Raw genomic sequence first — 13,736 nt, forward strand, 5'->3', positions numbered from 1 at the left:
TTTTTTTTTTTTTTTTTTCAGTCTCTTGGTACTTTTTTAGAGTTAAATAGTCTACAATGAACTATTTAGCTCTATTCTTGAATTAAATTAAGAACACCTATCATCAATTAAAAGTACATTCTCTTTTATGTCAAAATAATTTTGTGAAGTAAATTTTACATTGTAAGTGAAAAGGCCTTGTACCTGAAGTCTAGTATTGTAGCATTCTAGAGGTGTAAGACCCGTTGGAGATGATTAGCCTTCCCAGAATACTAGGGATGGCTCAAACGTGTCTCGCCTGCCTTGGAAGGACAGATGTCCCTGAGTGGGCAATGCTTCTGGTTCCCTACATTATTTTTCACATGTTTGCTGCTAGAGACTTGAGTTCACACTGAAAGTATCCTGGTTGACTAGGAGATCAGGGATCTCAGTGGGATCTAAGTTAGCATCCAGGGTTACTCCTGAACATAGTGATCTGTGCAACTCTGTGGGTGCACTACTTCTCGGTCTTTCCTGAGAACCACTTGATGCTCAAGAAGATCAGTTCTTTTCTAGATTCTGGATCCAAATCTCATCTTAGAAGCAATTTAAAGAGGAATTAGAAAGGTTTTTGCTAAAGTGCTTGGGTTTAGGGATTAAATTCAAGCTGCTTGAGGAAGGCTGTGTTAAGAAGTCACATTCTAGTCCCCAAAGAATAGGGGTTGTGGAAAGTAGGTGATTGAATGGATCTACTCATTAGTAAATTTCTAGCTGGCAGAATCTTTCTGTTGTATCACTGTGACCTCTATTGTTTAACCTATTGCCTGGTATAGAGGAGAAACGCAATATTTGTTGAATGAATAATAAGATATGACAACAAGAAAAAAAAAAAAGAGACACAGTTGGGTCTTACTGGGGAGTAAGTTGCACACCAGGTATTGGAAATGAAGCAATCACTAGAATAGAGAATAAATTTAGTTCTATATGGAATCATCTGAAGTGTGAAACTAGGGCTCCCTCAGTATCTTCCCACCAACTCACCTTAAGGTCTTGGGAGTCCCCTTTTAGAGATTTATTCGTAACGGGAATGTGGCAGAAGTGGGACTGCCAAGTTCATCATGACTGCTTCTGGAAAAAAAGACCATACAAAGTAAAAAACCATACAAAGTAAAATCCAAAACAATTACAAAACAGCAAGCATAGGACAACGCCTAAAAAAAGATGTCATGTTATCGTTGATGTAATATTTTCTCATAGTTAAATTATTCTCTTAAATATTGATTTTCCATGTTTTATAAAAAGATCTCTATTAATGTATTCAGATCTCTATTAATGTATTTTGGGGTTATATAAGCACCTTCTACCTTGGAGATTAAAACAGGGACCTTCCAAATCAGTGAACAAGAACAACTTTTTGCCACCTACAGAAAATCTTGCTGCCGTGGTAAGAAATGACAGACCTGTAATATTTATGCCAAAGATAGCATTTCTTGGGTCCCAAATGATATAGTTGGAGTCCCTGTATTTACTGGCTTTGTTCTTATTGCTAAACTGTCTTCTATTACAAATAACAGTTTGCTTTGGTTCACCTTGGGATAGAGAAAAACCATTAGCAAAAGCTTTATGCTATCTCTTGCCTAAAGTTCCTCCAGGGGGAGAGTTTGGAAATCTCTTTTTTCTCTGAGTTCAAAATGAATTTGTCAAGAGCCTCTCTATGGTTTTCTGGCCACCATATGAAAGGTCACAGAAATTCAACTGCTTCTGGTGTTGTCATCTTGTGCCTTTGCATCCCCGCTGGAATTTTAGTGGATGGGGCAGAGAAATTTTTGATTTAGCTCCCTGAGCTTCAAACAACATGCACTATTGTGGCAATAACATATCCTATAATTTGCTTTTATCAACTAAGTGATTTTTCCCTCTAAATGTGGTGTTTGTTTGATGTGCATTGAAATGGTTGTCAAAGAATCTTAATGGGGAAATCTGGTTTGCCTTTGGCCTTTGACATAACTTTTTCTCATTGAAATAAGTGTCAAGGGGAGACTTGATTAATAAACTGTGGGATTAAAACTTTGTCTTAACAGAAGTCATCTTGGAAACAGAATAAGGAGGGATGCCCTTGTGTGTTCTCCACCCCTGAAGCACCTGAGCGGTCACAGTAGAGAAAGAAGGGACTAGAGAACTGAAGTTGGTAGAGCCTTGATTAGAGAAAGGCCCTGTTTGTTAGAAAGGAAATTCCTTGACAGTTATTTCTGATAACAGAATTGGTGTCGTTGGAATACATGTTCTTTGTTGATTTAAATACTTTACTTTTTGCTGCTTTTAGAGTCAAATTAGTTTGGATAAAAAAACTTTATTTGAACTCAGTGACATAAAGCTGGTCATTTTTAAGCCAAAAGCACTAACTGAATTTGGACTGAAAAGAAAACAAAACAAAACTTTTCTTCTCAAAAGATGCTATAGAGCTAAAAGAACAAAAAATGATGTTGTTCAGTTTATGTTCATACATAAGATTTTGGAATTACATTTTTGCTTTATATATGTACAAATAAATGAATCCAACTATCCCCTGTGATATTCAGCTTGTGGTAGAAACTCCTTTTTTGACTTAAAAAGGTAAAGATCACTTGTTATAGAAAATTTGTTGTTAATTTATATCAAGGTTATAATGCCTAAACAATGTAGTGAGTCGAAAGAGATAAATTTGACATTTTAAAATGGTACGATCTTGATTTAATGCAGATGAAGACTTCGGTTACTGAGGGACATCGTTTTCTCTTTTAATTAATTTCTTTTCCTGACATTTCTCTCATCATGAGGCAAATTTGTTTGTGGCGCTTAACCTTTAAGTATTATGTCAGTTTTCACTGGAGTCATGCAGTGTGACCAAGAGTAAGCGAATGTAAGATATGAAAAGTTTTTTAAAAAGGCAAAAACTTCTCAAACTAAGTTTGCCACCAGAAAATTTTCTTCTCAACTTGAACTCAAAACTCACGACCTCAGGTGCTTTTTGTTTTTGCCTTATTGGTCCGGCTTCCCATCCTTCAGAGCTCAGGAACCCTGGGTTCTGCAAATGACTTTTCAGGCTCAATCTTCCCTACCCATTAAATGCATATATGTTTTTTCAATTTGCTTTTCCCTTCAATGTTCCTTTCTTAGTTCCTGCTGTCAAATCCTACTTATTCTTTAAGCTCACTTTTACTTTCCTAACCCATACTTTCTCTTCTCTATTGTTTTCCCTCTCCTAAATTTTGGGTTATTGATTCCTTCTTTATTCTGAAGCATTCAGTACTTGTCTGTGATACAACATTTACTCTATGTTATCATCATGTATAATTTGACTATTTCTCTTCCTCCCTTTCTTGAGAGTAACTAGGTTTTACTGGCATTTCAGCACTGGGGAGGAAGGAATTACAGCATCTGGCCTGAGATCTAATTTCTTACTCCCTTTCCTGAGGGCAGGAGTAAGTGATTCCCCTGGAAAAAAGAAAAGGCAGGTGACTTGGTCTCATTTCCAAGATAATGATATTTTCTGGGAGAAAGAGATCTTATTTGCACATAGTCCTTAGTAGGATGTCCCTGGCCAAGACCTATAGTAAATAGGACCCCCAAAATGAAACTTAACTCCTTTGAGAATGTCATCGGGGCTGCATAACATTCAAGGGCAGGGATTGATTGATTTTTTTCTTTAAAGGTCAGAGAATAAATATTTTAGGCATGTGAGCCGCATGGCCTCGATTGCAACTACTCAACTTGGATTGGAGTAAAAAAACAGTCATAGACAAAACATAACAAGTAAACCTGGCAGTGTTCCAGTGAAACAAAAATGGTGGTTGGTGGCCGGGCGTGGTGGCTCAAGCCTGTAATCCCAGCACTTTGGGAGGCCGAGACGGGTGGATCACGAGGTCAGAAGATCGAGACCATCCTGGCTAACACGGTGAAACCCCGTCTCTACTAAAAATACAAAAAACTAGCCGGGCTAGGTGGTGGGCGCCTGTAGTCCCGGCTACTCGGGAGGCTGAGACAGGAGAATGGCCTAAACCCGGGAGGCGGAGCTTGCAGTGAGCTGAGATCTGGCCACTGCACTCCAGCCTGGGCGACAGAGCGAGACTCCGTCTCAAAAAAAAAAAAAAAAAAAAAATGGTGGTTGGCTTGTGGGTCATAGTTTACCAGCCCCTGATCTAAGGTATAAAATAGAGATGCTTCAGAACTTAAATCTACCTGCTGTGTGGGGTAATCATAATTGTAAAGCTTCACTTGGAGAACTCAACTATTGTCCTGGGCAGAAGCGCATGTCCAGGGAGGGAGGAAGGGTTGGAGGAACCACTCTGGAGGGCCCACATCTCTCTCTATTCTGTCTCTCCTTGATCACCTGCATCCTCACAATCATTAGTAAAACTTAATTCCAAAGGAGATCTCTGATTTGTGTAGACCTGATTGGACAATTCAATCCTGGAGGTTGGCTCCACACATTAGCACCAATGTTGAACAACGCATATTTGGTGAAAAGAATTACTCTGGACCACTCACCTAAGTCTCCTAGTGATATCTGTACCTTAAACAAACAACCTTTAAATGCAGACATATACTGCTGCCCTGGTTGGGAATCAGGTGGTCCATCAAACCAGCTCAACGGGGTCATGATCTTCTCTGACTTGTATCATTGTTGAAATCCCTCATTTTTCTACAGGCGTTTTGAAGATGACTTTCAAATACATCAAAGTCATGTTACTGATTGCATTTTGCTCTTTTAGAAGAGTCACTTTTCCTAAGAAGGGTTCTCTGTCTGCAGTATAACAACACTATGGGGATAAAGTGTCCTGGTTTGGTTTGGAGAGACCTGATTAGGTTTGACTTTTGACTTGGCATTTCAGTTGAGTATACAACTTGAGAGATCTATCTACCTTCTTTCTTTTTCTTGGGAGATGGGATCTTGACCTGTCACCCAGGCTGTATGCAGTGCAGTAGTGCAATCATAGCTTACTATAGTGTTAAGTTTAAGTCCAGGAGTTTAACACTCTAGTGAGTTATAATTGCACCACTGCATTACAGCCTCGGTGACAGGACAATGTTCCCGCCTCAGCCTCCCAAGTAGCCAGGATCACAGGAACAAGCCACTGTGCTCAGCCTCCCGAATAGCCAGGATCACAGGAACAAGCCACTGTGCTCAGCCTCCCAAGTAGCCAGGATCACAGGAACAAGCCACTGTGCTTGGCCACTTCTCTATTTCTTTCTTCTTCCTTTTTTTAGTGGAAGATTTATGCACAGAAAAAGGAAAGTGATGTACAGAAAATCGAAATGAGCTGCGGAAGCAGCTGGATTAGACACAGCGCGGTGTTAGTCTTATTCAAACATGCTCTTTGAACAGTTGACTATAACCTTTTCTATTTCTTATACCATTCCAAATGACTCAGAATCTGAAAAGAAAGCAGCAGAAGAAATTACTAATAGAAGTCAGGACCCTGTCTTCTGAAGCACTCCTCTCTTAATTTGGGCAAAAGACATAATTAGGCAGATTTGGCACTAAATCTTGTTATGTTGCAAACTAGCTGTGTTATTCTGACCAAAATATGTAACTTCTCTGAACTTGTTTTTCTTCTGTTAGAAGGAGTAGTCCACCTTTCACATGTAGATTTAAAGAGAAAGCTCATTTACAGGTTGGGTGATTATTCTTGTTCTTTGTTGGCCTTTAGCCAGAAGTTATTTGCACATGCACATATGTCACTCAGAATTATAATCAAATGTTGAGAAGCCTCCGCTACAGATGTTCCTAAAAGAAAAGGGCAGATTTTCTCTTTCTAGTATGGTTTGAGAGCAGTTCTACTTGAAGGCAGAAGGGTGAACTGGAACAATCTCTAATTATCCTTTATTGTCCTACTAACCTGTCTATTTTATCTGCGTCTTTCTGGCACATATAGTATCTCACTCAACATGATTATTCTAGGAGAAAAAGCCACTAAACTAGTGCCCAATACTAGTTAAGTGCTGATTTAGTGAGTTCTGAATGTATATATGGCTTGACTAAAATTATTTATGCAGTCAGGGAAGAAACTAATTCACACAGCAGTGCCCTAATTGGCATCAGAGAGGTGTTTCCATAAAGCCCTTAGGAAAAGCAGGAAGTTGATTAAATAGGAAAAAATGCACATGAAAATAGGAGTACAAAGAATGCATAGAAGAATAAAATGCAGTTGTTAAATAATCACCCTCATAATATTTTTTCCTCGAGAAGTTACCTTTGATTTAATGCAGGAGAGAGCACCTGGGAAAATTTCAAATTGGAGTCCCTCCCACACTTCCCCTGCCTATACTAAGAATTCATGGCCCAGAATTCAAATACTAAATCTAAGAGAGGCAGGTAAAAAGAACAGTGGGAAACAGATGGCAGCAGTTACAACTAGCAAATTCCCAGTTGGTGGCTCTCACATTTAGAAGCGGGCATCTGTTCTTCTTCCCCACTGCAAAGTGGTTTTAACTCAGAGGTGTTAAAAATATCTAAGTTGCTGTTTTATTCATTTCTGCTATTTACTGACTTTAATGACTTACAGTATATCCAATGAAAAGTACAATGTTTACCCAAGCGGCAAGAGACTCAAAACAGAAATATGGGATGCTGTTAAAAAACCTTGTGGTCTACAAAACAGCATGTATGGTTTTATAGGTGTACCTTGCTTTAAGAAATCAATGGGTACCTTAACGTTTGTGTAAGTTGAAATATACTTTAAAATGCACCTGGGGTGCTTGACATTACAAAACTCCTGAGAGAGTCATAACCTCTCTGGGTCTTAGTTTCCTCCTCTCTGAAATGGGAATAGTAATGCCTACATTATTAATCTACTCTTCAGGTCTATTGTGAAAATTAGAGATAGTATCAGTGAAAGATATTATAAGCCCCTCAAATACTGTAATGGTTAGTCAATGTTAATGCATTTTATTATTTATAAAAATTCTCATTTTGAAATAAATGTCCATTCATAAAAAATTAAAAATGTAGAGTGTGCCTGTGTTCAGGAGTAAGAAAGCCTCCAAAATAAAAGGGGCAGTTAACATAATTATGAATAAAATGTTGACAGCCTCTTTATGTTATTGTAAAGATGCCTTTCCCAGAACCATTTCTAACAGGTACCAGGAAAAGAGTCTTATTGAATTGAATATCATTCAACCCATTGACTAATGTAGATATTTATTGACTGCTGGCTATCTCATATTTTGTTTTCTTCCCTTTTTTGATTTAAAAATAGTATTCATTCATTGTAGGAAATTTGGAAATACATAAAACATAAGGAAGAATAGAAAAATAATTTATAATTTAAAACCCAGAGACATAAGACTAGTATAGATCTTATGTCACCACATTGAGAAAGCATCGGTAATAAGATTAATTTATTAAAAGCTTTTCTGCTCTCATAAAAGTTAAATTGAGTAATAGATTTATCCAAAGCATGGTTTGTAATCACAGTTTCTGACCTCACAATCACTCTCAATATTCTTCTTTAGTATTATTATTATTAATCACTAACATTTTTTGAATAATTACTTTGTACCTGTTCCTATATTAAGGCTTCATGTATATCAATCGATATGAAACTCACAACAACTTCATGTATTTGGCACCATTATTAACAAACGTGAAAATCAGAACATTTGATATTAAGGAATATGCCCAAGGGCCCGTGGTTAATACATGGTACAGCTGTGATTAAATTAAAAATTAGGGGTATTTGATTCCGTAATGTACACTGGGATATTCTGCTTGTCTTTAGTATGGTGGTAGCAGCCCAGGTTTTGGAATGAGATATGTTGTGGGTGATGCTTATTCCCCACTCCTCATGTGTCTTTTCATGTGGAGGGACTTTCATATCCAGTCACTTTCTGTGCCTTCATTCTCTTCTCTTCATGCCAAGAAGACTGACATCCCATTTGTGAGTAACGAGGTTTAAACTGGATGCCATTGCCTTAACCCTTTCTGCTCTTCTCTTTATTTGAGGTCTGCCTGTGTGAAGAGGAGGTGCAGTGCACCTTGGCAGTGCAGGCTGTGGGTGTCTGACCAATAGTGTTTTGGAGAGGAGGGTAAGTTCAATTCAGGGAGGCTTGTCACTCTATTTCTTTGTACTTAAGTTATCTCTTTGTGTTTAGCCCTTTACCAATAATCCATATGTCTGACTCTGATATATATTTCTCAGTTTGTTACATACTTGGGCATAGAAAGAAGTGTTTTTAAATTGATTTTCTATGACTCTTAGCAGACAGACCCAGATACTTTTCTAACCTTCACTGTCTTTGTGTGAAACCTTGGGCAAGTGACTTCACTACTCCATGTCTCAGTACCTTTAGTTATAACACAAGACATACTTTTCCTTCCTCATGGGTTTTGTTAGATTTAAGTGGGTTCATATGTGCAAAAAATACTGAGAAGCTGTTTTGGAAAACAAAATAGAAGGAAGCCATGGTGCAGAAATTTGGTTTAAGGTCAGTGGGCTGAGGTTAAAGAAGAGAGGTGACTTTAGGTACACTGAGTGCTGGTCATTCCAATAGTCCCCTGACTCAACCCCCATGGACCCAAGCCTGAACTTTGCTTATGTTACTTCATCTCGTCCTCACAGGACCCTGTCAGATAGGCATTATTTTCCCTATTTTGTGATGTGAACACTGAGACTTAGAGAGTTTCAGCAACTTGCACAGGATCACACAGCTGGCAAGAAGAAAGGCAGGCACCATATTTCAAACCACATCTGAAGTTCATGCTCTCTCAAGACATGACTCTGATAATTATGACAGGACCTGGAGTAGCTAGCATGGACTCAGATCCTTCTGTAAGAATGGGCCAGTTTCAAGGAGGTCACTAAATGACAGCAGAATGATGCCTCGAACCATGCGCTACAGAACCTTACACAGGTTGCAGAAATAATGCTTTGGAAGCTGACATGAGGGTGCTGTTTTCTTTTGTGGTTTTGTTTTGTTTTGATTTTGAGAAGAGTGTTTTCTATCTATCACTTTTCTTTTGAACTAAGGTTGAGATTTTTTAAATACTTTTTTTTCAAACATAGAATCACATAACTTGTGATCAGGTTCTCATGCTTCAGAATGCTATTGCTGTGTTTTGTTTTTCCACTTCCTCCGATTAGATGTTTGAGGTCATGTCTCCCTGCACCACTATCAGCATTCTCAGACCCCATTAGTCTCTTCTATCCCTGTCCTCCTTTCACCCTCAACCTTGAAGGCAATGTATCTCTGTCCTTTTTTTTTTACCCTCAAACTCGAAAGCAATGTAGTATTGCCTGAGGAAGCATAGTATGTAGAAAGGATTACACACGGTTTAGGGGAAAGTTTGGTAATGCATCTGCTCTGAGAGTAGAGAGAAGTGGCTTAAAAGGGCATCAGAGTAAAACACCAGTTTGCAGAATGAATTGTCTTGTGCTTGTGGTTGTCTTTCTGGTGGAAAAGGCCATTTTCTCAAGGGACGACTTGAGTTTAGTCATCATTTGGAACAGGTTCAGATTCTTACATAAAACTAATATACAATGAAAGCAACATTTGTTGAGTGCACCGTACTTGATGTTTTGACCTACATTACCTCAATTCATCTTCACAATAATACTAAAAGATGAATATTATTATCATTGCTTTTACAAAAAGAAAACTGGGGTTCAAAGTGATTGAATGCTTTGCTCAGGGTCAGGTGCTAGTAAATGCAGGCACTAGTAAGACTCATGTTCTAGTTTTCTATTTCCAAAGGCCCTGCTCTTTTTGCTCTTTCTTGCATGAACTAGTTTATTAAATATGGATGGAGAAAATTCGCTAGGAGGCTTTTTCCTCAAAAGAAGCCTAGGAATCCTTTCTCTGCTTGTAAGTGGACACGTTAGTATGATCTCCATGTCCATCTATAAATTATCTATAGTATGATCAATTCTGAAACTGGCAAGGACAAACTTGGGCAAATAGCTGCTCTTTACAGAAAGCCTAGAATTGGAAAGAGAATGACTATGCTCTGTGCCATGAAGTTTTCAAGAGAAATGTTGCAAGGGATAGAAATCTTGGTAGATAAGAATTTTTTTAAAACAGCTCCGTATGAGAAAATCTTACACGAGGGACATCCCTTTTACCAGCATGGCAAAGACTAAAAATGCAGAGCATCCAGGATCAAAGCGTGTTTGCAATGCGAAGAACTATCCCCTGACAATCAGACTGGAAGAGGAAGGTATCCTTTAATCTTTTCCCTTTGTTTTATTACTTTTTTTTTTTCTGAGGAGAAAAAATCTCTTTTTTATTTTCTCTTGCTGACTAACTCTTCCCTTTAGTCATTTTCATCTCACGACTCATAGCAATTTTCCCTCTTTACATTAAGAATGAGTATAAACACAAATCACATTTGCGTTTCTATTTCAGGGCATTGTTTCTCTCTGCACATGTTCAGAGGTAAGCAACAGAAAGTTGGAGTGAGCATAGCACCAAGACTGCAGCAGGATCAGAGGTTTCCATCTTCCCTGTTTTCTCTGTGCATGCCAGAGTTATGGAGAAAAATATTTCTTGTGGCAACAGGAAAGCAGTTTGAATCAATGAAAGATCATTTATAATTTTTATGAACTGGAGAGAAGAAATAGACTTGAACGATCTTTAGATTCCAAGGAAGTTCCATAAAAGAACCAGAAGTGGTTATTTATAAATGAAACTCGAGGTTTTTGGTAAGGGGCTCATGTGTTAGAGATTGTACAGCTTCATTCAATGTGTCCTAGTTTTTAGGACAAATGCCAAAATAAGGGGAGGAGGATTATTGCACATAGCTTCCTGTCTGGAGGTCTCATATGGGTGCACACATTGATGCCAAGGTTCGCTTTTAAGTTGTTAGTTTCAAAAAAGTTTAATTTATTAAAAAATAAAATCATCGTTATTATCTCATTACAATATGGGCCCTGGATATGAAAAAATATTGATTACCTGATCTTTAGTTCCTAACTCTATTCTATCTATCTCTAATTTTGTTGCTTGGGGATTATTGGTCTATCAACACTCTTCCTGAATAATCAATCTGGTTAATTTAGCCTGTAAACCACTTTTCCCCTTGTGTCTGGTGTAACATATTGTTTAGTAATGTGCCCAGTAAAGCAGAAAAAGTAACTCCCAGGAATAGAAAAGGAAGCAGCACTCAGATTTTGAACTTGAGTGTCTTGCATTTTACCCGTCTGCTGGGTTGTGGGGTAACTGACTTTTTATTTATTTTGTTTTTAGCCATATGACTAACTCTACCTCATTGTGCTCAGCAGCTGAACAAAATGCACGGTGCTATATTCTGAAGCGCCCACTCATTCTTTATTGCTTTTATGACAAAGCTGTCCCTCCACATGTCTGCTCTGCCCTCTGACCCAAGGCGTTTACTTCAAGTAAACATGCCAGATGGTGGAGAAAAGCGATGGGTCAAAGAACAACGCTCGAGGGTCAGGAGTCACCAAATCCTTCTTCACAAAGCAAACTTAAAAGCAACAATTTCACCAAATGCTCTAGAGTGCTTTCACAGTGGAAATGGAGGTGGAAAAGGTAGACCTTAATTACATATTTTGCTTTCAGGGCCTAATGGTTTTAGGTACAGTGTCTATTGGCTAATTCGAACGTAAGCAATTTATGAGAAACGATAAGAAAACAAAGAGGACAGATGGATCACTCTTGTACTCAGCAAAGAGCAGCAAGGTGAATAGTTTGTGTGTGGATGAGTATTCTAAGCTTTGACCCGAAAATTACACAGGCAATTTAGATTCCTTTTCTTTTCTAGGGGCTGTTGTTGAAAGTTGAGGCCCAAAGGATGCCATTGTTTAAAATACACTAGAACCCTAAAAAGAATCTAGTAACCTCCAAGGAAGCTTTTAGATGAGGTCCTCCATTGCTTTTCCTTGTCTAGTATGGTGCTGCGTAAATCCAGATATATGAGCATTTGTGGAGTTACTGCAAGTATGTTAAGCACGAGGATGGGTCTGTTTAATGTTGCTGTTTTCAAAAATAATTTAAGAAAATGTTTATTAGCCATTTTATAGGACTGTGTATTTTAGAAAGAACATTAGAAATAGTAGTTACTCCTTGCAGATAATCTGGCATAGGTAGGCATTATTACCTCTCTTTTTCAGATGATGATGGCATAACACGTCTGTAAAATGCACTGGATTTATACACAGGATCCTAATATATTTTTTAAATAATTTAAAGAGGGAATTTTTTTTGAATTTTTCCTATTCATTACACTGAAGCATATTCATGTTCCTAAAACTCTTTCTCGGTTAAGTACTATCATATTTGACTTTCAAGATAAAGTGTTTCTCCTAATTGCCAAGCATAAGAACTTATTTTTTTGTGTGTGGTAAGATGAATTATCTCGCTGGGATATGATATAAAATAGAGTTAAATTGAAATTCCTAAGGGAGAGGTTATTTATAGGGCTAAATGTGTGTCCTGAATAAGTTACCAAGCTTCTGTGATACATCATCTCTGAAGAGATTGGTAGTAATAGTTACTTTTTAAGAATTACCAAATTAACATTTAATAATATTAATAATAACCTCTAGTTATTGGATGTCAACTATGCACAAGAAACTTTATGAGCTACTTTATAAGGTACTTTATATCCATGCCTAATTCGATTTTTCCAACTTTAGCCAAAACAACAGCAACTAATATTTATTTAGAGTTTACAAATTACCAATTGCTGGGTTTATTGGTTTACAGATGTTATCTCATTAAGTCCTGAAAACAACCCTGGAAAGTAGTACGTACAATCATTAGTGTCATTTTCTAAGTGAGAAAACTGAGGTTTAGAGAGACTGAACAAGTTGTTTACTTCTTCAAGATCATACACTTGGCAAATGGCAGACATAGATTGAAACCCAGGCACAAGTTCTTACACTATTCTAGGTGTTAATATCTCTACTGTATTAGTAATAAACGGAAATTCAGAGATGTTGCATCTGCCCAAAGTCACACTACTAGCAGGGGGCAGAGGACACACCCAAATTCAGGTTTTTTTCTGACTTTGAAGCCCACACTAGATATGGTAGTCATGCTCTCAGTAGAGCTACATTCGAACACCCTAGAGAAGTAACTGATGTTCTCCATTATATCTGTAAAAGGTACAAATTGTTACTCACTGCATCATCAGTATTCATGGCTAGTGGGCTACTTTCTGTTATGCTTGCACACTTCTGATCCTAATAATTGAGTTTTGTGTTTAGAGTTGTGTAGTTTCCAAACCTCTTTATACCAATTGAACATGTTACTGTAGTTATATAATTATGTTAATGATTACATAAGCCAATGAAATATAAATGTGGAAATAGAACTATTATCTCCATGAAACCTAAAGTAGATGAAAAGACAATAAAGGGAAGGTGCAAAGATATTCAGCCAAATTAAGTATGAATGATGCAATTGTAAAAGATTGAGGGAAAATAATAAAATCTGAGACAAGTTCTTCATTCACAACTGCTTCCCAATTTTATTTAAATTTTGATTCCACTTAAAAGAATACCAAAGTCTTGAATAAAAGATCTTGGTTCTGAATCAAACTATTGGCCAATGAATGGATATACATGTTAGCTTAAAATAAAATATTTAAGTTATATACTTACCATTTTCTGATTGCCTAATGATTCCTGATAAGAGGGTTTCTTGTCTGTTTACAGTGGAGAAAACTGAGGTGCAGGCTGGTTAACTCACTAACTTAGATCCCACCATCTAGTACAGTGGCAGAGCTAAGACAAAGTGGCAGAGCAAGAAACAGGATTTAACTCCATGGCTCTATT

At 37.6% G+C, this 13,736-nt stretch overlaps 1 long non-coding RNA gene across 3 annotated transcripts in view; it reads left to right on the forward strand.

Moving 5' to 3' along the window:
* Positions 1 to 10,831, forward strand: part of LOC108542947 (uncharacterized) — a 106,101-nt gene extending 95,270 nt beyond the window's left edge. For 2 of the 3 annotated variants that reach the window (XR_001889410.1, XR_001889412.1), the window contains 3 exons: positions 7,943 to 8,025; positions 10,018 to 10,153; positions 10,342 to 10,831. This is a non-coding gene — a long non-coding RNA (uncharacterized LOC108542947). The remainder of the gene's footprint in view (positions 1 to 7,942; positions 8,026 to 10,017; positions 10,154 to 10,341) is intronic. The other variant, XR_001889411.1, reaches the window with a different exon arrangement.
* The last annotated feature ends 2,905 nt before the right edge of the window (positions 10,832 to 13,736 follow it).

Source organism: Rhinopithecus bieti, unplaced genomic scaffold (genome assembly GCF_001698545.2).
Source record: "Rhinopithecus bieti isolate Rb0 unplaced genomic scaffold, ASM169854v2 scaffold_23667, whole genome shotgun sequence".
Taxonomy (NCBI): domain Eukaryota; kingdom Metazoa; phylum Chordata; class Mammalia; order Primates; family Cercopithecidae; genus Rhinopithecus; species Rhinopithecus bieti.